Here is a 26,106-nt window from a genome sequence, read left to right on the forward strand (position 1 = left end):
TAGCTGAATCTTTTAACTTTGAGCTAATGATAGTTTGAGAGGACCCTGTATCTCTCAAAATTTGCACGGGAATATCATTTACTTTACCAGGATATGTAAATGCTGTAAAGTCTGATAGAGGTTGAGCACAGTGAAGAGTCGTTTTATTTGCAGTATTCCCTGATTTGGGTCCTTGTGAAAAAGCATTAGGAGAAGCCTTACCATGAGATGCTTTGCATTTGGGACTAGGACAGTCTTTAATATGATGACCTTCTTTCTTACAAAAAGTACAAACCTGGGGGGAAGATGAAGGCGAGGACGAATGTGGTTTAAGTTTATGAATGAGATGGTAATCATCAGCTAATAGGGCAGCCCTTTTGCCATCTTTTTCCTGTTTTTCTCTAATAAACATTGCCACATTAGCTGGAATACGCCTCAGGAATTCTTCTAAAACTACTAAATTCTTTAATTGTTCTAAAGTAGTTATTTGTTCCTTGTCTATCCATTTATTAAACTGCTTCAACTTCAATGTGAAAAACTCTAGATAGGTTTGAGCTTGGTTCTTCAAAGTTTGTCTGAAGATTTGTCTATACCCTTCTGCTGTAACACTATAAGCATCTAATATGGCAGTTTTAAAGACTTCATAATCCCTTTCTTGGACAAGTTGTGCTGCCACATATGCAGCTCTTCCTTTGAAGGAGTTTCTGATTAAGAGAACATATTGGTCTCTTGGCCAGTTGAGAGACGTTGCAGTGTTTTCAAAAGTAATGAAAAAAACATCAGGATCTTTTTCATCGAAGACAGGCAGGAGTTTGCGTGCTTTACTAAGGTCAAAAGCATCAGGTAGCTGTTTTTCTGCCAACCTTTCTTCTATTCTTATGGCTGATAGTTCCTTTTCCAACAGAACTTTTTCTTTACGTTCTATTTCAAGTCTTCTTTGCTCAGTTTCTACTGCGGCATTTGCAGCTTCAAGCCTTTTTTGTTCAGCTTCTAGTGTTAACTGCTGCAGTTCAAGTTGGAGTTTCAATTTCACTATCTCTGGGTCTTCAGTTATAGTAACAGTACGAGCAGCACCTCGTTCAAGTGTTAAAGGCCTTAAGGGAAGAGCCTCTTCTTCAGTTATGTTACCACTATTTATCAGGAAATCTAATATCTTTCCCAATAATTCAGCTTTCACCACAGCATGACCTACAGATATTCTTGCCCTTACAGCTATTTGGCGAAGCTGGTCCTTTTTAGCTTCGTGTAACGTATTTAGGTGCTCCCTGGGTGCACCTAAAAATTTCTCAAGATCAAAAGGCATCTCTCAATACTGATAAAATGGAAAATATCACTGGAAATTATATTACTACTATACGCAAGCTTTAAGACTTAAAAACGTCAGGGCATTCATGGATTTATGGTGCGAAGGCACCCACAAACCAGAGGAATTTCCTTAATCCTTAAGTCCTACAATGTACAGAAATTCACTTAAATGAACAAGGCTTTAATAATCCATGCCAATCAGAAAACTTGGTTCACCAATAATGCACAACCACTAATAATCTTGAATAAAATATTCTTAATGAAGTAAATAATTGGAAGTACCAACAGTTACCTGAACAAGGAATAAACCTTTAAATATCCATCGAGGTGGAACGAAGTTCTTGACCACGTGGTCGTAACAATATGAAGCCGAAATCCTTTAAAGAGCGAAGGTCGTACCCTGAGTAAGAGGAGCAGAAGTTCCTAAGGAAGGAATCTTTCAATTCCTTATGATGAGGTTTTGAATGCCTCGAAGCACCTCGAGAAGTTGGGGCGACTATGAAGATATCGCTAAGCGATGGTAGTCAACAGAGTCGAGGGTTAAAAGAATGACGAATTCTAGGCTGCCATTACCCTGCCTGCACGTCCTCCAAAATCTCAATGCATGCTTAAGATGACGTGTAGCAACACGACATTCTCTAGGTGAAAGTGTGAGCGCGCTGGAGAACACTATCCGGTGGTGGTCAGTTATAAACTAGCAAAATATCACTAATACACTACACTCATGTTGTCCATCATTTTAGAGAAACAACAAAATGAATTTCACAATCCGTCAAGATCGAGCGTAAGCGTAACACATACGTAAGTACATCCCGGTCAGGCCCCCAATTTGTCACAACTTCAGCTTTCCACTTGACTATTCATTCATAAATTCTCAGTACTGAGGGCAACACTTCATGTAGGTATAGTAGATATATTAGGAGAATGATTAAATTAAAGTTGAAATTAAACAAAGACTTTACTTATTTTAAATCACGTATAAATATATAACAAAATAATAACAAATAACCACTTAATAAACACTATAAACAAGTGAAGAATTAGCCACCGGATAACGAACTCAAAAGTATTAACTTGAAAGAGCTTGGAAGTAAACATTTCCAAGGATTACATACGTAAAAATACAAAAGGTAATTTCATTCATGCTGTCCGCTACGATCAGCAATCAATAGATGGCGCTAAAATTATAAACAATAATAGGTGTAATTAGAAATGCTAAATAATGATAGGAGGGTTATTATAATATATATAGATAGATAGATATATATGTGTGTATATATATGCATACATACATATATATATATATATATATATATATATATATGTATACATACATACATATATACAGTATATGTGTATATACACACATATATATACACACACACACACACACACATATATATATATATATATATATATATATATACACAACAACAACAACATTGAATGTAGCCGTTTCTAGTTCACTGCAGGACAAAGGCCTCTGACATGTCAATTCATGTCTGGGGTTTGAGCAGTTTTCATCACCACGCTGGCCAGTGAGCGTTGGTGATGGAGGGAGATTTTCGTCTGATCCATCACAGCAAACCACCCTAGCATGGGTGGCCCTGACTAGTACAGCTTCGCTGATCATGGCGATACACAAACCATTTCACAACGTTAAGGTATTTCCACTAAGAAAGGAATATATATATATATATATATATAAATATATATATATATATATATATATATATATATATATACGTACATATATATATATATATATATATATATATATATATATGTGTGTGTGTGTGTGTGTGTGTATATATGCATACAAACATATATATATATATATATATATATATATATATATATATATATATATATATAATTTATAAAAAATAAGGTGAAAATACACAATTTGATGCGGAGTTCCGAAAAATAAAATAACCAAAAGCAGAGTCAGGTTGCACTAGGCTCATAATTCAATTTGACGGGCTTTCATGATCTCTCAAGGCAAATTTGTCACCAAATTGTTGTTCTAGGTATCGTTACAGACTGCTGAAAATATAGAAAGTTATAATTTCGTATTATTTTTCTTTGTCACAGTTGGAGATAAGAAAATAATACGTGAAAGCGGATGCCAAGTATCATTTGCTTCAGTGATTTCACAAAATAATCTCTTTCTAAAACTTGACAGAAGCTTAGCAAAAAATATTTAAAGCACTTTGAAGTTATTTAATAAATTTATCCTTCCTCACGCATCCCAGTAAATTCTATACAGTGCACATTTATAAAGTTGTCTCCGACGAAATAAATCCTTTATCGTCTCAAACCTATAACTTGAACTTAGGTATTCAATAATATCTTTTTATGTACGTTCGTGTTGCAATAAAAATTGCACGCAAGTTCGTGCTGATGCAATATAGACACGAATTGAATATAGTCACAAATCGGTAAAAGCTGGTAAATATGATACCGAAAGCTACAACATCCATGAGCTAGATAGCATTAGATCAGTCATCTACCTTTTATAGAGTAGAAGTGATGGAAAGAAGTAAGTTAAACACATCTATCATCGGTATATTTCAAACGTTACCTTCAGGAAATCACTTCGGAGAAACTCAGATTTTTCATGATTTAGTTTAACTATTTTGTGAAAATATATTAAATTCTAACGGTGCAAAACTATTGCAAAGCTACAAATCTATTGAACTAGCTGCATTAGAAATGAAATTAAGGTATATTGACTAAACCTCGGGAGAATCCATTCGATAGATTTTGCATGACCTGAATTTGGAGTTGTAACATGAACAGCAAAAGTCTACGGGTACTATTGCCACGTTTCACTTACTTAAGCTTAACTAACCATAAAGATTCCTAAAAACTTTAGAGTGAAATGTAAAGCCTAAGAGCAACTATACACCATCGACTGGAAGATTAGTAGAAATTAAACACGACAACAAATAAACAGGAGCAACAAGCGTTAAGTACAGAGTCCACCCGTTCCACATTCTCGACGTTTCATGATGAAGAAAGGTAGGTTGCTAACTTGCTTTCAGTCTCGGCCGAGCGGTTGTGGAAGACAGGCTGCCAACCAGCGCTCTGTGATACCTTTCGGCGTTGGGTGGCCAAGATCTTTAAACCCTGTTCTATAGATGACCAAAAATTACAGTCGAGTAGAATCCCCATATACTTATTGAACAATTTATATCTCATTCGAGTTATTTTGTTAGGAAAAGTCTCAGTTATATTATCGATAAGATATTTTTACTTATACGCAAACTAGAAACAATAGCGTAATTAATCCATTCAAAAGATATTCTGACAAACCAATTAGAGCTGTGTGGTGACAATAGAATGAACTAACGGAAGAACAATGGACTAATTGTAGGACATATTTGCTTATTTACAACGTGCATTACCCTTTCCAATTAATAAGGTAAGTCAATAGATTTTCGTTTCCTTGCTTGAGGGATAGATTTATCTGTGTAGGCAGTTTTTTCTATATATATATATATATATATATATATATATATATATGTGTGTGTGTGTGTGCATGTGTGTGTATGTATGTATGTATCACCATCTCCTCCTACGCCCACCGACGCAAAGGGGCCTCATATATATATATATATATATATATATATATATATATATATATATATATATATATATATATATATATATATATATGTGTGTGTGTGTGTGTGTATGTGTAAAGGTGTGTGAGGATATTTAGATATAAATATATATATATATATATATATATATATATATATATAATTACACATTTATATACATTTATATATATATATATACATATATATATATATATATATATATATATATATATATATATATATATATATATATACGTAAATTTCTTCACTTAATACAAGTACGAAAAGGCATTTTTTTCCAATTATCTATACAACACACATAAATTTACAAGTAATATTCTTAAACATGCATGAGAAAGATAGGCTGGCGAGGAAAATGGTTTGCTATATTGCATGTTAGATACAGTAAATGGAAGAGCAAACTGATGGATGTAATGGTGAGAAGATGGGGGGGAGGACCATTACTTGGTTGAAGCAACAGTTGAGATGGATATAAGATGGAGAGGAAAGGGTTAGACTATGAATAAAAAATGTGGATAATAAGATGAGATGAGTAAATGAGAAAACGTATGAACATTGGTGGAAGAAGAAGACGAGTTGCTTGTAAAATTCTATAAACAGGTCACTGGGTCAGGTGTGAGTGTCGGAAAGGTCATAAAAGAGTAGATGGGAGTTAGGTGTAATAAGACAGATGTTTTGAGGTGAGATTACACATCAAAGATCGCTTGGAGATATAGCAGGCAATGGACAGAAGTTAAGTAGAGTAAGAGAGAAAAGAGAACAAGTAACAAGAAAAGTAGATAACATAAATAAGAATTTCAGTTAAAACGTGAAAGAGAAAAAAATTGTATTTTTCAAAGGAATAACTACAAAGATTTAATTTTATTGTGTTATACATGCTGAAAAAAGATAATCTACAGCAAAGTAATTGTAAAGGAAAAAGTTATTCGATAGGAAAGTGCATATTGAAAGAAAACTTAATAACCAAAGAGATTTAGGAACAATAAATGGAAGCTACGTTATACTGCTATAGAGAATGCAATCCTGGGTCGATGGAGTGAGTATTTTGAAGATTGGCTGAATCCTGAAGATAGAACAGAAGCAGAATTGAATGAGTAGGAGGGATTTTTAGTAGTTTGGGGAGGCTTGTTGAAGTGATTATTAAGGGAATAAAGAGGTAATCAAGATATTGAAGAATGAAAACGCATCTTCAGTTAAGGGGATTATTATTATTATTATTATTATTATTATTATTATTATTATTACTTGCTAAGCTACAACCCTAGTTGGAAAAGCAGAATGCTATAAGGCTAGGGGCCCCAACAGGGAAAATAGCCCAGTGAGGAAAGGAAACAAGGAAAAATAAAACATTTTAAGAACATTAACATTAAAATAAATATTTCCTATATAAACTATTAAAACTTTAACAAAACAAGAGGAAGAGAAATTAGATAGAATGGTGTGCCCAAGTGTACCCTCAAGCAAGAGAACTCTAACCCAAGACAGTGGAAGACCATGGTACAGAGGCTATGGCACTACCTAAGACTAGAGAACAATGGTTTTATTTTGGAGTATCCTTCTCCTAGAAGAGCTGCTTACCATAGCTAAAGAGTCTCTTCTACCCTTACCAAGAGGAAAGTAGCCATTGGACAATTACATTGCTGTAGTTAACCCCTTGGGTGAAGAAGAATTGTTTGGTAATCTCAGTGTTGTCAAGTGTATGAGGACAAAGGAGAATCTGTAAAGAATAGGCCAGACTATTCGGTGTATGTGTAGGCAAAAGGAAAGTGAACCGTGACCAGAGAGAAGGATCCAATGAAGTACTGTGTGGTCAGTCAAAGGACCCCATAACTCTCTAGTGGTACTATCTCAACGGGTGGCTGGTGCCCTGGCCAACCTACTATCATAAAAGGAATGGTCTAAAGAATGACAGTGATAGTGTGATTGAGTAACCGACCAGGGTTTATGAGGTATACAAATATAAGAGAAATGTTCCAAAGGAATTGATGAAAGGAATAACTGGCCCTGTATAGAATAATAGGTAATGGGGACAACTCTTGATATTATAAGGGCACAATGTTACTTAGTACACCAGGAAAATTGAATAGAATGAATTTGAATGAAAAAAAAAGTAAAACAACAAAATAATTCTTAGGGAAGAACAAGTTTGGTCGCGCAAGCAAAAGGATGCGTAGATCAAGTATTTGCTTGAAAACATTTTCATAGAGAAATATGAAGGAAAGTAGGAAAGCTGTGTGTGACACATGTAAGCCTAGAATATCCTCTGATATAGTAGAAAGGCAAGGTGAAAGGTAAGATTTTACCGTTCACAAAGAGTTGTTGAGAAATATGAAAATATTGTATGATAGAAGTAAAGAGTGTGAGAGAATACGAAGACGGGAAAGTTACTGGTTTGTGTACAAATGGGTCTGTGGTAAGGTTGTAGTATGTCTCTGGCTTTTCAATATCTTTAAGGATTACATATTGAAAAAAGAATTTGAAAAAGGTTTTCACGATAAGAAAGTTCAGAGTTAAAGTGATAAAAAATAAGATCACTGGAGTCAATGTAAATCAGGAAAATGGAGTAATCAGTGTTTCTAAGAAAGGGGGAAGAATAGAAGCAGTCGAGTTGTATAAGTATTAAGCAGGAAATATGCCTGATACAGGTAAGACATGATAAGAGGCCATTCCGAGAACAGGTGGTGCAAATAAGGTAGCAGGATGCTTGCATACGATTTGGAAGACACAAAAATTTTCTATGGAAAGTATGGTTGGAATGTATAACGATATAAATAACCAATACTGTACTACGGAAATGAAGTGAACATATTGAATGTGGATAAAAAGGGTTGAAACAGTTGAGGTGACATTTTTGCGAAGCATATAGGTCATGATAAGATTTGAAAAAAAGCGGAAAGGTAAAGTTGTAAAAAGATTACCTCTAGTAAAATGGCTGATTAAAATGTTTAGAGATGGCACAGTTATGTGGAACAAATGGGGATGTCAGCGGAGTGTGTATAATTTAAAAGTGTATTGGTGGGAGGAAAGGAACACTTAACAAAGGGTTGGATAGACTTCGTGAAGGAGACATTAGAATGAAGGGGACAAGAAAGGGTTAAAGGACGCAGTGATTGATAATAGTTAATCAAAACTTTTACTTTTATTAACATTCATATAAAATTTAATTCTATAAATGGTTTCAGTCATGGAGGTAACTATTTCTGACGAAAACCAGAAAGCCCTGTATTGAGGAAAATGCGTCTTGAACTTGGAATTTATCGAAGGTTATATTCTTACCAGCAAAATCCTTCGAAACATTGCAGATTACACCTTGTCAGAATGTGACCTTAAATTACTGACGATTTAGTTGCAACACATATTAAGTTATAATAAGTTGAGTTCCTCCATTTTATGTAATTTAGGATTCCAAGCAAGGCACAGAATGGACACAATATAAAAAGATTCAATATAAAGTATGTAGATATTTCCATGTTTAGGACGTAGTTAATTGGGGAATCCACAAGCCATTGCTAGATATTTTGCTTTGGTGAAATAAGATATTAATATTGTTAAGCATTGTAAATACCAATAGCTTTGGTTATTTTCTCTGGGACAATGGCTTGATAATAAACAAATATATTTATATTTGTATAATAAAATAAGAAATTATTAAAAATCCTTATCCATCAACTGTCTTTTCCTCTTTTTATTTTATTTATCATTAATTCTAATTAATATCTAATCGATATATGATTCTTTATTCAATATTCGAAGTCAAATATTTACAGGATATTTATATCACAGGATTTTCTTGCTATTTGGGAATAACAGCCTTTTACGATTACGAGCTCGAAGGGGCCAGTGGGTATCAAATGGAAAGTCGTGTTCCACGGAGGAAGCCGATATCAATAAGGATGGAAAATATAAAGAAACGTAAACTCTCATATATACGTGTATATATACAGTTTATGTATGTATGCATGTACACACACAAACACACACACACACACACATATATATGTATATATATATATATATATATATATATATATATATATATATATATATATATATATATATAGCATTTATAGCTTATTTAATAAAAAATGAGAATCACGAGTGTTAGCGAAATAATATATATATATATATATATATATATATATATATATATATATATATACCTGTCACGCTCAGGGGTGAAGGAGTAGTCATACCTTGGTGACAGGGGATACCCCGAGAGGTACACTCGGAAATCACACTTGCCCAAAAATTTCCGAACCAACAGATTGCAGTTAGGAAAGGAGGGGGGAGGGGAGGGTTAAATCTATGAGTGCGTGCTAGTGCGTGGATATCTATTTAAATATTTAAACGTCATTTTTGACGGCTTGAGTACATAAGTGTGTGTGTGTATAAATAAAAATATATATATATATATATATATATATATATATATATATATATATATATATATATATATACATGTAATTTCAAAAATTGCCGAGGATTACTATACATTGCTATACATAAGAGATATACGAAACAACTTTTGCCAATAGGTATAATGAAACACCTCAGCCGTTACCCAACGTAATAGTAGGAGAAGTAAAGAAAGCATTTAAAAGGCACGAAAAGAGGCATAGCAGCAGGAGAAGATGGCCTAACAATTGATTTAAAAATAGATGGAGGAGATTTCACAAAAAAAGTTCATCATCATCTCTTCCTACGCCTATTGACGCAAAGGGCCTCGGTTCGATTTCGCCAGTCGTCTCTATCTTGAATTTTTAATTCAATACTTCTCCATTCATCATCTCCTACTTCGCGCTTCATAGTTCTCAGCCATGTAGGCCTGGGTACTCCTGTTCTTCTAGTCCCTTGTGGAGCCCAACTGAACGTTTGGTGAACTAATCTCTCTTGGGGAATGCGAAGGGCATGCCCAAACCATCTCCATCTACCTTTCATCATGATCTCATCCAAATATGGCACTCGAGTAATCTCTCTTATAAGATTCATTTCTAATCCTGTCCTGCAATTCAACTCCCAATATCCTTCTGAGGAGTTTGTTCTCAAATCTACTAAATCTATTGTTTCATTGTCATACCATGACTCATGTCCATAAAGTACTTATCTCACTAAATTATACTAATTCACAAAAAGGGAGACCCAAAAATCTGGAAAATTATCGCCCAATAAGTTTACACTTTTTTATACATAAACTATCTACAAAGACCATATTGGGCTGCCTTTGAAAGACAGGTAGACTTTAGTTAACCAAGAAAGCAGACAGGATTTAGAAGTGGGTATTCAAAAATTGATCATATCCATGTAATTAACCAGCTAATGGAAAAATCAACAGCGTATGAAAAACCACAATGCATTATTATTATTATTATTATTATTATTATTATTATTATTATTATTATTATTATTATTATTATTATTATTATTATTATTATTATTATTACTTGCTAAGTTACAACCCTAGTTGGAAAAGCAAGATCCTATAAGCCCGAGGGCTCCAACAGGGAAAATAGCCCGGTGAGGAAAGAAAATAAAGAAACTACAGCAGAAGCAATTAACAATTAAAATAAAATATTTTAAAAACGGTAACAACATTAAAATAAATATTTCATATATAAACTATAAAAAACTTAAAAAATAACAAACAAGAGGAAGAGAAATAAGATAGAATAGTGTACTCAAGTGTACTCTCAAGCAAGAGAACTCTAAGCCAAGACAGTGAAAGACCATTATACAGAGGCTATGACACTGTCCAAGATCAGAGAACAATGGTTTGATAATTTTGAGTGTCCTCATAGAAGAGCTGCTTACGATAGGTAGAGAGTCTCGCCTACCCTTAGCAAGAGGAAAGTAACCACTGAACATTGCAGTAGTTAACCCCTTGAGCGAGGAAGAATTGTTTGGTAATCTTAGTGTTGTCAGGTGTATGAATTTGTAAAGAATAGGCCAGACTATTCGGTGCATGTGTAGGCAAAAGGAAAATTAGCCATAACCAGAGAAAAGGATCCAATGTAGTAGTCTGGCCAGTCAAAGGACCCAATAACTCTCTAGCGGTAGTATCTCAACAGATGGTTGGTGCATTTATAAACTATGAGAAAGCTTTTGAATCTGTTAAAACTTCAGAAGCAACGGAAGCCTTTCAAAGACAAGGAATAGATGAATCTTATGTTAGAACACTTGAAGATATCTATACAAGAAGTACAACAATCCTAAAGGATAGTGAGAAAATTCTGATTGAGAAAGGTGTTAGACAGGAAGATCCCATCTCTCCTAATTTATTCATAGCATGCTCAGAAGCTTCTATAAAATCGATTCATACGCCTAAACTGAAAGCTCACCAGGAGCATGTCGAGCCGCCTGACACTTACTATGCCATTCACTCTTATCTTGGATTACCTTTAACGCTTCCCATATCTTGGAGACTTTCATGCTCTACGCTTCTTTCATGTCTTCTATCCAACCATTTCTATGCCATCTTCTCCGCCTACCAACTGGCATCTCTGAATGATGCTGAGCCTTAACTAAACTAGTATCATCTATCTTTCTACATGAGCAAATCACCTCTTAATACTCTGATGTATCCTATGCTATCACGTATGAAAACCATTTTCGCGGTTATGTATCTGCTCATTTCTCACCCTACAAATTCCTCACTTATCTTACCATATCATACGATACGAACAGTTCATCAATATGGCTTTAAACACTTGTCGTTTGCTGTTAATAAACACACTTGAATTCCATACAGGAGAGTTGGTTTACCTATTCCTCCACACATTCCAACCTATGTTTCCACAAGCGTTTCAAGCTTTTTACCAATCACTAGCACCCATTCTGCCACTGTTCTCACTTTGCCTATTCTGTGACTCTTCTCTTTTCTCATTTTACCACCATGATATATTATATTTATCCCTGGTTACTTTTGCAAATCAGCAACCTCCATTCTACATATTAACATTCATTCATCCATATTCCTTGTTTCCAAACATAGGCACTTTTCCTCAACTCTCACCCCTAGCGTACGCTCAATACTATTTTACCAGCCTTTGCAGATTTTCTTTACTGCCCCAAAATAGCATATCAGCTATTCCACATCCCATCATCAACTCATACTCTTATCCTTCAACTTTGCATATAAACCCACTCTCCATCTGATGAACTCTAGCATAATTCCATACAAAAACACGTTGAACAGCATTAGACACAAAACACTCTGATCTGAGAACATATTCACACACCAGTATCTCCCTTAACTTCATACTCTAACATAGTTCACTTCCATCATAAAAACTTTAAATTGCTTCCAAGAATCTATCATCTATATAATATATTCTTAAACCCCTCTATATTGCCATTCTATCGATTCTATCATAAGTTTTTTTAAGTTTGTTTACCACATAAAGCTTTTCCCTTTGCTTCCCAAAATCTCACTGAACTTTTTCGATAACAAAAACTTGCCCTAAGCCCTCTCTTCCTTACCTGAACATACAAAGTTCTTCCTCTACCAAATTCTTATGTCACTTCTCCTTTCTGAATTAAAATCTTACCATACACATGACTGGTATACTAGCATTACTCTTTCCTATATCTGACAGTCACTTTCATCACATTTGTTTTCATACAATATTTCCTATTATTCATTTGGAGCTTTTGACCCATTTAGACATACCTTACAAACACAGGTCAGTCACTCAACCAAATAATCACCATCATACTCCTGCATCTCACTTGTACCCCCTTCAGCCTCAGGTGTCTTTCTTTTCTTAAAACTCTCAATTGCCTTCCTAATCTCCACCTTACACTAATAATTCCTTCTATACTTTGCATTTAAAGAATCTTCAGAATATACTCTATCCACTAATTCAGGCTTGCATTAATTTTATACAGCAAATCTCCAACTGCATCTTTTATTTTGATATTCTTTTTTTTTTCAATAAGCTTTCTCTCTCTGCATTAATTTGCATGTAAAACCACATTTTATTTGCTCTAGCAAAGGTTAAAGCTATTTTTAAGAACTATTTACCTAGTACATGTGGCATAAGAACAACTAACATGGCAAAAAATATGGATATACGTAAACATTATGTTTAAGATAAGAGTTCGTGAAATAATACAACAAAAGTATTTTGAGGTGATTCGGTCATGTAGAAAGAATGGTTTGATAGACGTGAGTAATTCAGCTGTACGATGGAGGTAAGATCAGAGGAAGGCCTACAAAAGGTTTAATCGAATGGTGTGAAAAAGGAAGGATTTAAAAATCTAGGGAACAGAAGAATAGATACATGATAGGGACGAATGGTACAGCGACTCTAGAATGATCAATACGCTGTTGATGAGTTCTAAGTAGGTGTAAACAGTAATCAAATGTTAATGGTGTGAAAGTAACATTTCACAGAAAGCTTATCTACGATTCAACAGTTTAGTGATGAATATGACAGTGACTATTGTGCTTTCTTTTGGTTCGTCCATTTCTCAGGGATAACACCATATTGTTGATATATATATATATATATATATATATATATATATATATATATATATATATATATATATATACACATATATATACATATATACACATATATATACATATATACACATATATATATATACATATATATATACACATGTACAGTATATATATACATATAAATAAACACATATGTATATATATATATATATATGTATATATATATATATATATATATATATATATATAGTATAAACATACATATTACATAAATAAAGGGATTATGTTGAGATGCCTGGGTCTTATACTAGCATTACAGAGATTACCAAGTCTCTCGGGGTTTAGGCTGGATTATACAAAAGATTTTTAATGGATTTTTCTTTCACATAACATTAAATTTCATAGTTTATTCCCTTTGTTTATAAATCATACAATATATAATTTCTGAATCTGAATTGGGGTAAACGACAGTACTGTATTAACCTGACACTTTGCTTTTGTAGCTTTTGAAAAACCATATCTCACGAATCACAAAATCATAAATTAAGAGTATATGTATCACAAAATACTTGCCTTCACGAACATATATATATCAATATATGTATGCACATGTATATGCATACATATATATATATATATATATATATATATATATATATATATATATATATATATATATATACTTATATATATATACAGTATATTATATTATATTATTATTATTATTATTATTATTATTATTATTATTATCATTAAATGCTAAGCTACAACCCTAGTTGGAAAAGCAGGATGCTATAAGCCCAGGGGCCCCAACAGGGAAAATAGCCCAGTGAGGAAAGGAAACAAGGAAAAATTAAATAAATAAAAGAATAGTAACAACATTAAAATAAATATTTCCTATATAAACTATAAAAACTTTAACAAAACAAGAAGAGAAAGTAGATAGAACAGTGTGCCCGAGTGTACCCTCAAGCAAGAGAACTCTAACCCAAGATAGTGGAAGACCATAGTACAGAGACTATGGCACTACCCAAGACTAGAGAACAATAGTTTAATTTTGGAGTATCCTTCTCCAAGAAGAGCTGCTTACCATAGTTAAAGAGTCTCTTCTACCCTTACAAAGAGGAAAGTAGCCACTGAACAATTACAGTGCTGTAGTTAACCCCTTGGGTGAAGAAGAATTGTTTATTAATCTCAATGTTGTCAGGTGTATGAGGACAGAGGAGTATATGTAAAGAATAGGCCAGACTATTCGGTGTCTGCGTAGACAAAGGGAAAAAACCGTAACCAGAGAGAATGATCCATTGTAGTACTATCTGGCCAGTCAAAGGACCCCATAACTCTCTAGCGGTAGTATCTCAATGGGCGGCTGGTGCCATGGCCAGCCTACCTACTATATACATATATATATATATATATATATATATATATATATATATATACAGTATATTATATATATAAATATATATATATATATGTGTGTGTGTGTATATACATATGTATATATACTTAAATATATGCCGTATATGTATATATAAGTTTGTATACACACACAAATATATATATATATATATATATATATATATATATATATATATATATATTTGTATGTGTTTACTTAAATACACACACACAAACACACACACACACACATATATATATATATATACATATATATATATATATATATATATATATATATATATATATATATATATATATATATACAGACACATAATACAAAGCCACGATCTTTATCTAATCGTGATTAATCTAAATGAAAAAAGGCACGTCTCTACTATTATCTTAACTTCCCTTAAGAGTTCTATCAATGTAAATATAATAAATTTCCATTGTTTAATATTCAGCCCAGAAGAAAATTTTCGCGGAATGAAGAAACAGCTGTCAACTACAGAATAGCATTTCTTTTTATACTAGTCCAAAATATAAAAATAAGACGAGGGTCCAGATCAAGTTAAAAATACTAAACATTCGTGAAACCTGCAGATAACTACTGCATTCCGAATCAAAGGGTAAAGAATCTAAAGAATCTAAAGAATAAGTAAGGAAGTAAGGACAAACACAAATCGAATCTTCTTAGCTCCCACACCGACTTAACTTTTCTTCAGATGTCGTCTTTTGAAAGGATATTGCTTTTAACCCCGTTCGAGTTAGTTCCTCCGATCGGGTTTATTTTTATCTTTTTTCCTCCCACAGAATTTTGTCCTATATATATATATATATATATATATATATATATATATATATATATATATATATATATATATATATATAATTGTCTGTTTATTTACTCTTCTTTTTTTTCTAGAAGTTTTTATAGTTTATACAATATATGAGAGATCTGTTCTTAAAATATCATATTTCAATTGTTCATTACCTCTATTACTGTTACTATTACTATTGTAAGCTAAGCTATAACCGTAATTAGAAAAGCAAGATGCTACAAGCCAAAGGACTCCAACAAGGAAAAATAGCCCAGTGAGGAGCAGAAACAAGGAAATAAAAAAAAACAAGAGAATTAATAAACAATCAATATAAAATACACTATGAACAATAACAATATTAAATAAAATCTTTCATACATAAACTATAAAAACTTTAAAATCACTAAGAGGAAGAGAAACAAGTTAGAACAGCAAAACCGAGTGCACCCTCAAGCAAGAGAACTAATCCAAGAAAGTGGGAGGCCATGGTACAGAGGTTATGGCATTACCCAAAACTAGAGAACAATAGTTTGATTTTGGAGTGTCCTTCTCCTAGAAGAGCTGCTTAACACAGCTAAGAGTCTCTTCTACCCTTACCAAGAGGAAAGTTGCCACTGAACAATTACAATACAGTAGTTCACACCTTGAGCGAAGAATTGTTTTTTTATCTCAGTGAGTCAGATGGATGAGGACAGAGGAGAATGTGGAAAGAATAGGCCAGACTATTCGTGTATATGTAGGCAAAGACAAAATGAGCTGTAACCAGAGAGAAGGATCAAAATGTAGTACTGTCTGGCCAGTCAAAGGACCCAATAACTCTCTACCGGTAGTACCTCAACGGGTGGCTGGTGCACTGACCAACCTACTAAACTACCTCTCATGTAGTTTATTCATTTCCTTGTTTACTTCACTCACTGGATTATTTTTCCCTGTTGGAGCCCTTGCCTTTCCAACTAGGTTTCCAGCGTAGCTAATAATAATAATAATAATAATAATAATAATAATAATAATAATAATAATAATAATAATAATAATAATAATATTGACTAATCTACTTCTCAACAAAGATAGTGCCTTTGAAACTCTCTCTCTCTCTCTCTCTCTCTCTCTCTCTCTCTCTCTCTCTCTCTCTCTCTCTCTCTCTCTCTCTCTCTCTCCATGCGTTTGTTTCCATTTCTCGGTATATCAAAAGCCCTTTTTCCAAACCATCAGCTTCCGGCAAAAATCCTAATTAAAGCAAATGGGAAACGTTGCTCCCCAAGCAAAGGCATTGGCTTCCGAGTGAAAAAAAATAATGTTTTTAACCATGTTGTTTGCTCTTCATTTGCAGCGAAAAAATACCGCTTGAGTTATGCAGTGAATACGTCCCTTGTGAAATAGGGCAACAAGCTCCTTAGACCTTTTAAAAAGCTCTTTAATTAAATGTGTCAAAATTCTAGCCCTTTTTCTGTCCCATTTCAGGCTTTTCGTTCATTATGAAAATTGGCGTTTTTTTTTTTTTTTTTCCCTAGTGTCAGAGAGTCGTTCAGTTTTGACTTGGAGGTTTTACCTGTGCTATCTTCATTAAAGGCTAGTTTATTTAACACTTTCCCTGTTTATTCTCTATGTGTTATAAAGTCATTTCAATTCTTGAATCAGCTTGTCAATACATTAAATTTTTTTTGACATTCACCATGAAAAGGTGGATATGAAAATTTTCTAGTGTCTTAAAGTTCCCAATGGGTACAGAGGGAACTTCATCTACGCGACTTTCTTTACCTTGCAGTTAAAAAGCTTCAAAGGCCACTCACGAATGGCAGGGCCAAGGGACAGTGCCATTGCCCTAGAGACAGGACAATGCCCTAGACACTAACAATATATACATATGACCAGCGCCCAAGGCCCCTCTCCACCTAAGCTAGGAACAGGGAGGGCCAGGCAATGGTTACTGATGACTTGAGAGGTACACCTACAGGCTCCACCAAACCCTCAATCCTTAACTCCTAAGGATGGTAGGGTTACAGACACTACAAGAAATTATCGAGCTGGAGCGAGACTTGAACCCCAGTCCGGCAATCGTCAAGTAAGGACGTTTCCAATATTCATACGAATAGTCTTGCATCCAGACAGCTGATATCTGACAGGCAAGATTATATCTATAGCTAAAAGGAGAAATGAACTAGTGTAAGTTACTCATCTACACAGTTAAAAAATGATAAGCCCAAAATCAACAGTGAATGAATGATAATGTCAGTGAAAGCCCTTCGAAGTGTCGTACACACAGAGGGGAAAGTATCTAACAGCTTCAATTCGAAAGTGCTTTGACGCACAACGTACGAGATCATTGATTTCGTTATTCAGAATGTGAATGTACTCTGATTGCGCAAAGACTGGCGCCGACATGCCTTTCTTGTAGCTGATCAATGATATAAATCCTATTGCAATAGGATGAAGACATTTTCAACAATAGTATAGGGTTATATCATACACGTATACACGAGAGAGAGAGAGAGAGAGAGAGAGAGAGAGAGAGAGAGAGAGAGAGAGATTTATGTAGGATTATTGTTTACTAATGTGTCCCTACAACCGATGAAAATTAATAGAAATAAATTAAATAAATTTTACGATCTCTCCTGAAAACATCTTTGTTGCATTAACACTGATATTAACTGAAAATATACATTCGGTGGTATATTTTAGTAATAAACATTCTGGACGGCACTGGGCGATTCGTTTCTACTTTCTCCAACCTGAATGTGGAGTCTTGGGTAGAATAACATCTAATTAATGGACAGATGCTATGTTTTTAAAATGGAAAACATGATTCCATCACAGAAGAATAGGACAGGATATTTGGGAAACCGTCGTGTGCAAAATATGTTATGTTCGACCCCAAAAACATACATACAAACAAACAGACACACGCACATATATATACACACACACCCTTCTCCACCCCGTCCCCCTTTCTTAACTATAACACGTAGTTTGGACAATTTGTGGGAGATTGTTGTTTCCCAAGTGGATGGTGTTCAGTGCGACAGGATTATGTGTGTGTGTATGTATGTATATATATATATATATACATATATATATATATATATATATATATATATATATATATATATATATATATATTTATATATATATATATGTGTATATATATATATATATATATATCCCGAGACTTGATATTTATTACACAAGAAATATATATATATATATATATATATATATATATATATGTAGGTATGTATGTATGTATATACATATACACACAAACACACACATCTATATATATATATATATATATATATATATATATATATATATATATATATATATATACACACACACATTTATTCATATACGCTGGCAATGATTAGCAATTTCAGCATGAACACCTACGAAAACAGGCAGCCCTACAACCCAGCTTTTTTTTTTCAGAAGAGATGATTGATCGTTCCATCGTCTATCTTACGCAGCCTATGATAAATGGATTAAAGTGTAATAACGATGTAAATCGTGATTTTTAGAAAGCTGAGGTTGATAAATCTTCCTGGAATCTGAGAACAGAGATTAATAGTAGGAGATTCTTAGGAGAATTTGATATTATATATAATCATTTTTATAGAAGAAGCCTGAAAAGCTATTAACACACAAAGCAGGAATCAGAAATTGGGCTCATATATAAAAAAAAGAATACAATGAAAAAATAATGCATTAAATATATAAATAATCATCATTATACAAAAATAATAAATCAGGTCAGAAAACTAAAACTACAGAGCATAAAAATCAAGAACAGTGATCGCAAATTATATTAAACGTATGAGGCTCGAAATCAATAACCCTGTAAGGTGAAATATCTCAAGACTTCTTGCACTGGCCAGTATAACATAGTGGCACTTCAACAAAGAGTAAATGGCAATGGTTTGCAAAGCAAGTAGCACGCACTGGTTCTTGTGGTACTGTAACCTCTCCTTTTTTTTTTTTTCTTTGTGCTTTCGTTTCTAAGTGAAATAGGGTTATTCTTACTCTATATAGCATTATTATTATTATTATTATTATTATTATTATTATTATTATTATTATTATTATTACTTACTTACTTACTAAGCTACAACCCTAGTTGGAAAAGCAGGATGCTACAAGCGGGGAAGGGTAACTGAGGAAAGAACATGAACTATATACAAAAAATTAAAGACACGAAATAGAGGAGAATCAAAGAGAAAATAAATAACAAAATTATTCGTACAAAGAAAGACAAATATCACAGGATATGGACGAGTGATAGACACTGTTTCACATTCATATCTAACAGTTTGGCTGTTTGGGAAGGGGTTGGACAGATGTTGTAGAGGCGTGTCAGAAAGGGGGGGGGGGGGTTTGCAGTGTAGGTAACCAACATGCTTGATTATTATTATTATTATTATTATTATTATTATTATTATTATTATTTCAAGCTAAGTTATAACCCTACTAGGAAAAGCAGAATGTTATAAGTCCAAGGGCTCCAACAAGGAAAAATAGCCCAGTGAAGAAAGGAAACAAGGAAATAAATAAACTACAAGAAACGTAATAAACAATCTAAACAAAATATTTCAAGAATAGTAACAACATTAAGTGAAATCTTCCATATACTGTATAAACTATAAAAAACTTAAAAAAAAAAAAACAAGAGAATGAGAAATAAGATACAACGTGTGCCCCAGTGTACCCTCAAGCAAGAGAACTCTAATCCAAGACAGTGGAAGGACATGGTACCGAGGCTATGATACTACCTAAGGCTAGAGAACAATGGTTTGATTTTGGAGTGCTTCCCCTAAAGAGTCTCTTCTACCCTTACCAAGGGGAAATTGGCCTCTTACATTACACTGCATTAGTCAACCCCGTGAGTGAAGAAGAATTGTTTGGTAATCTCAGTATTGGCAAGTGTATGAAGACAGAGGAGAATGAGGAAAGATTAAGCCAAACTATTCGGCGTATGAGTATGCAAAGAAAAATGAACCGTAACCAAAGACAGGGATTCAATGAATTACTGTGAAATATGAATGGGGTGGTAATAGATGTGAAAATGGTGATCTGTAGTAGGGGGGGGGGGGGGTTATGTGTAAAAAAGGCTAGGTCTGTGTAGGGAGCTGGAAGCGAGACAGAGTTCCTATGGGGGAAATGGTTGTATAGACACGATACATTGTGGGGAATTATTAACATTATTATAATCATTATCATTATCATCATTAATAGCTAAGCTACGGCCAAAGTTGGGAAAGCAGGACGCTATAAGCCCAAGGGCTCCAATATAGATAAGTAAGATAACATGTGAATGCTGATTAAGAAAACGGTATAGGGTGTGTGAGGATGGGCTGAAAAAAGGTGGTAGTGCCATAGCCTCTGTACCATGGTCTTCCACTGTCTTGGGTTAGAGTTCTCTTGCTTGAGGGTACACTCGGGCATACTATTTCATCTAATTTCCCTTCCTCTTGTTTTGTTAAAATTGTTATAGTTTATATAGGAATTATTTATTTTCAATGTTGTTATTGTTCTTAAAATATCTTATTTTTCCTTGTTTCCTTTCCTCACTGGGCTATTTTCATTGTTGGGACCCCTGGGCTTATTGCATCTTGCTTTTCCAACTACGGTTGTAGCTTAGCAAGTAGTAGTAATAATAATAATAATAATAATAATAATAATAATAATAATAATGAGTGGGTAGAAGTGTGTAAAACGTGAAGTTGTTTGGGAAGTGTTGAACAAAGTTACTTTTTTAAGAGCATGCGAACAAGGTACGTTATTTAGAAAGAGTGCGAAAAAAAGTGACGTTATCTTGTGGATGGTGTGAAAAAGATGACACTATCTTGGGGGTGCTGCGAAAAAGATGACACGATCTTGGGGAAGCTGTGAAAAAATGACACTATCTTGGGGAAGTTTTGAAAAAGATGACGCTATCTTGGGGAAGCTGTGAAAAAGATGACACTATCTTGGGGAAGCTGCGAAAAAGATGACACTATCTTGGGGAAGCTGTGAAAAAATGACACTATCTTGGGGAAGTTTTGAAAAAGATGACACTATCTTGGGGAAGCTGTGAAAAAATGACACTATCTTGGGGAAGCTGAGAAAAAGATGACACTCTCTTGGGGAATCTGTGAAGAAGATGATACTTTCTTGGGGAGGCTGTGAAAAAGATGTCACTATCTTGGGGAAGCTGTGAAAAGATGACTCTATCTTGGGGAGGCTGTGAAAAAGATGTCACTATCTTGGGGAAGCTGTGAAAAAATGACACTATCTTGGGGAAGCTGCGAAAAAGGTGACACTATCTTGGGGAAGCTGTGAAAAAATGTCACTATCTTGGGGAAGCTTTGAAAAAGATGACACTATCTTGGGGAAGCTGAGAAAAAGATGACACTCTCTTGGTGAATCTGTGAGGGAGATGACACTATCTTGGGGAAGCTGTGAAAAAGATGACACTATCTTGGGGAAGCTGTGAAAAGATGACACTATCTTGGGGAAGCTGTGAAAAAAATGACACTATCTTGGGGATGCTGTGTCAAAGATGACACTATCTTGAGGAAGCAGTGAGAAAGATGACACTATCATAGGGAAGCTGCGAAAAGATGACACTATCTTGGGGAAGCTGTGGAAAAAAAAATGACACTATCTTGGGGAAGCTGTGTCAAAGATGACACAATCTTGGGGCAGCTGTGAGAAAGATGACACTATCTTGGGGAAGCTGTGAAAAAGATGACAATATCTTGTGGAAGCTGTGAAAAAAGATGACAATGTTTTGAAAGTGTTTGATGAATATAACATTATACTAGAAAAGATGCAAATAATATGTTTTTGTCTTGGAAAGGGTGTGCAACAGGAGGTGAGGTGTGGCAGACTGGCATAAAGAAAGCAAAGGTTAGTAGTGGGGAAAGGTGATAAAAGGTAGGACTGAAGGATATATAGAGATGAATGGGTGGGATGTGTATGGAAAGGGTGTCAGAAAAATTGGAGTTAGAAGGAAGAAGGAAGTCCCTCTCCCCCAACATCAGGCCAAATTGTGACGGTATTCAACAGAATAAGAATAGTGGGTAAACTTTGAAAACAAGGTTTGGAAGTAATTTCCTCAAGATTTATGATAATTGTTGAACTTTTATAAAGTTATCTAAATTTTTTCCTCGGACTTGGTTTCTTCGTTATTCTTGGAATTTCAAGATTTACTTGGGGGGAAGAACTCGCATTTGCATTATGAAGTAAAAGTTATGCGAGGTTGGATAGCTAAATGGAAGAAGGGAAACGGAAAAGGATGTATAGTAGAAGGCTAAAAAGTGAGTGGAGCAAGGAGCCATCTGAACGTTTCAAAGACCTTTAAGTAAAACCTACATTGCAACGCTTGAGGTGCACTGACGGCACTTACCCTTCCCCCATAGAGAAGTAGGTTTACTTGGGTATAAAATAAATAAATAAAATAAAATGTCATAAATAAGCATAAACATTAACAAGTGTCTTTTGTACATAAAATGTGGTTATCTCACTATTAATGTCAACTAGCTCTGTTGGAAGTAAAATCCGTATTATTATTATTATTATTATTATTATTATTATTATTATTATTATTATTATTATTATTATTATTATTATTATTATCACTTGCTAAGCTGTAACCCTGGTTGGAAAAGCAGGATGCTATAAGCCCAAGGGCTCCAACAGGGAAAAATAACCTAGTGATGAAAATAAATAAGGAAATAAATAAAGTACAAGAATAGTAATTAACAAATGAAATAAAGCATTTAAAGAACAGCAACAACATTAAAATAATTCTTTCATATACAAACCATAGAAACTTTAAAAAAAAAAAAAAACAAGAGGAAGAGAAATAAAATAGAGCAGCATGCCCGAGTGTACCCCTAAGAAAGAGAAATCTAATCTAAGACAGTGGAAATCCATAGTACAGATGCTATGGAACTATCCAAGAATATAGAACAATGGTCTGATTTTAGAGTTTCCTTCTCCTAGGAGCTGCTTACCATAGCTAGAGTCTCTTCTACCCTTACCAAGAGGGATTACATTGCAGTAGTTAATCCCTTGAGCAAACAATAATTGTTTAGTAATCTCAGTGTTGTCAGGTGTATGGCAGAGTAGAATATGGGAAGAATTGGGCAGACTATTCCGTGTATGCGAAGGCAAAGGGAATATGAGCCGTAACTAGAGAGAAGGATAAATTGTATTACTGTCTGGCCAGTCAAAGGACCCAATAGGTCTCTATCGTTAGTAACTCAATGGTTGGTTGGAGCCCTAGCTAACCTACTACCTTCAACTTAGATTTAACCAATCTAGTTATAAAGTGAAAGCGTACCAGGGATAGTGGATAAGTCCCACATACATCTGGCGGAGCTGTTGAGAGGATTGTGTGCATTAGATGAGAACAAATATCTCAGAGGGAGGATGTGAGCCTTAAAAGATAGGATACTATTTACTTTTCAGCGTTGGTAGATATCACAGATACAATTCCAGATTTCTTGAATCCTATTGGGAAATTGATGGTATTGGATAGACAGAGTAGAAAAAAATATTGTTTTCATGGATTCAATCAAATAAACCACCCAATGATAATATCCATATCGGTTACGCGAGATTTGTATTTCCGAATAGATAGAAAAGGAAGTTATAAAAAAACATTTAGTAAGAAATAGAGAAAACAGTTACATACTTAAGGGGGCAGTAAGAAGAGCGCAGACCTCCGACACGGCAGCTTATTTCTCGACCTTTTGCTCGACCTTGACCATTGACCTTTACATTTATTGATTGGTATGGATTTTCTATATGCTCAAATATGACCAAATTTGAAGTCTATGTGACAAGGATGTGTAAACTTATGGATGATTACGTGAATTGAATATTTTGCTTGACCGTACTCTTGACCTTCCAAGATTTAATAATTTCCAGTGTTTTACATAACAGTTAATAACTGCAAGTTTCATTACTCTACGATTAAAATTGTGGCCAGAAAGCTGTTCAAAAACAAACACACACACACACACAAATTAAAAGCACACAAACAGGGGCGAAAACATAACCTCCTTCCAACTTCGTTGGCGGATGCAATAACCAATTCTTCATTTAAGAGGACAACCTCAAAGCTAATAAAACAAACAAATAAAGAGAGAAATGTAATAAATAAAAAAAAACAGCAAACGTAATAACACCAAAGTCGTTGTATTCCGCTGACAGCAAATTGACATATCTCGGAAAAGCTCAAAAGGTAGCCCACATGTAATATCCGATTGGGCAAAACATATTTCTCTTATAGAAAATAAACGAATAAATAAAAATTCGCTCTCAATATTTCTATTACTTGTCGACTCTATTTTGGGAATCCCGTTAATGTGTGCCCTTCACAACTACAAAACAAAGTTCGCTTGTAAAATAATCTAAAAGTTCAAACAGACAAATACTTATGTTTTTCTAGCTAATAATTTTGACATTTAATTTTTTGGTTCGTAGTTTTTTTTTTTAAATACTATTCTCTTTTTATTTAAAAAGAGCATATTTTCATTTGAAATTACAATGATCATTTGAAAAATCTATTTGCCCCGTAAACAGAACCATTAATATTACTTTTAGAAGGATCCTTTTTAATTGCTAATTGCAATTGCCACTTCATATTTTGAAGCCACACGTGAATCATTAGTTTAATAGAAAGATAAATTTATTTTCTACTAAAATAAGTATTTATCTTCTCAAAATTATTATTTTTTCCATCATAGCAAACATGTTTTTTTCCCAACTTTTTTTTTTTTTGTCATTAAACATTTTCGAACAACCGTTTAATCTGAAAATAAAATAATTTCGTATATTGGGAATACAATTCTCATCAAAAGAACAAATATTTTCTCTTGTAAAACAACCCGTTTCTTTGGTAACGAAAGAATTTATCGTTGAGAAAAGAAACATTTTCAACCTTATAAACTGGCTATTACCTCACAGATCAAATAAAACTATAAACAAACAAGTTTTATGGCAAGACTTGACAAATCAGCTGAGAATTATCTGCAAAAATAATTGCAGTTACTTCTCTTCCCACCTAAAACTTTCCCTCCGTCTTCCTTCAACTCCCCATTCGTCTCCTTGCTTCTTCAGGCTTGGTCAAACCAAGGTGGCCAACCCGTCCTTTAGACAGCTTCGTCCACCCGAGGACGACAGAGCGGAATTGGGGAGAGTCGATAGACAAGGAATCGGACTCAGTGACAGATTAATCTTCCTCTTCTTCTTCTCCTTCTTCGTCTTCTGTCCGCGAAGGTCAGATCAACCTGGATTTTGTGAGGATTTGGTAATACGGTGTTTTTCTGGCAATTTATTTCCTCTGGGTCGCATTTCTTTTGAGGATTTTTCGTTCGATGTTTCGCGTTGCTTTATAGATAATAAAGAAATGATAACTACTGATAAAACGATAAAAGTTTCTAACACAGAAGCAGAGAGAGAGAGAGAGAGAGAGAGAGAGAGAGAGAGAGAGAGAGAGAGAGCAGTGATAGGAATA

General features: G+C 34.1%; 1 pseudogene; it reads left to right on the forward strand.

Moving 5' to 3' along the window:
* The first annotated feature begins 4,348 nt into the window (after positions 1-4,348).
* LOC137625012 (multiple PDZ domain protein-like) overlaps positions 4,349-26,106 on the forward strand; it is a 114,352-nt pseudogene continuing 92,594 nt past the window's right edge.

This window comes from Palaemon carinicauda, chromosome 31, assembly GCF_036898095.1.
Source record: "Palaemon carinicauda isolate YSFRI2023 chromosome 31, ASM3689809v2, whole genome shotgun sequence".
Lineage (NCBI taxonomy): Eukaryota > Metazoa > Arthropoda > Malacostraca > Decapoda > Palaemonidae > Palaemon > Palaemon carinicauda.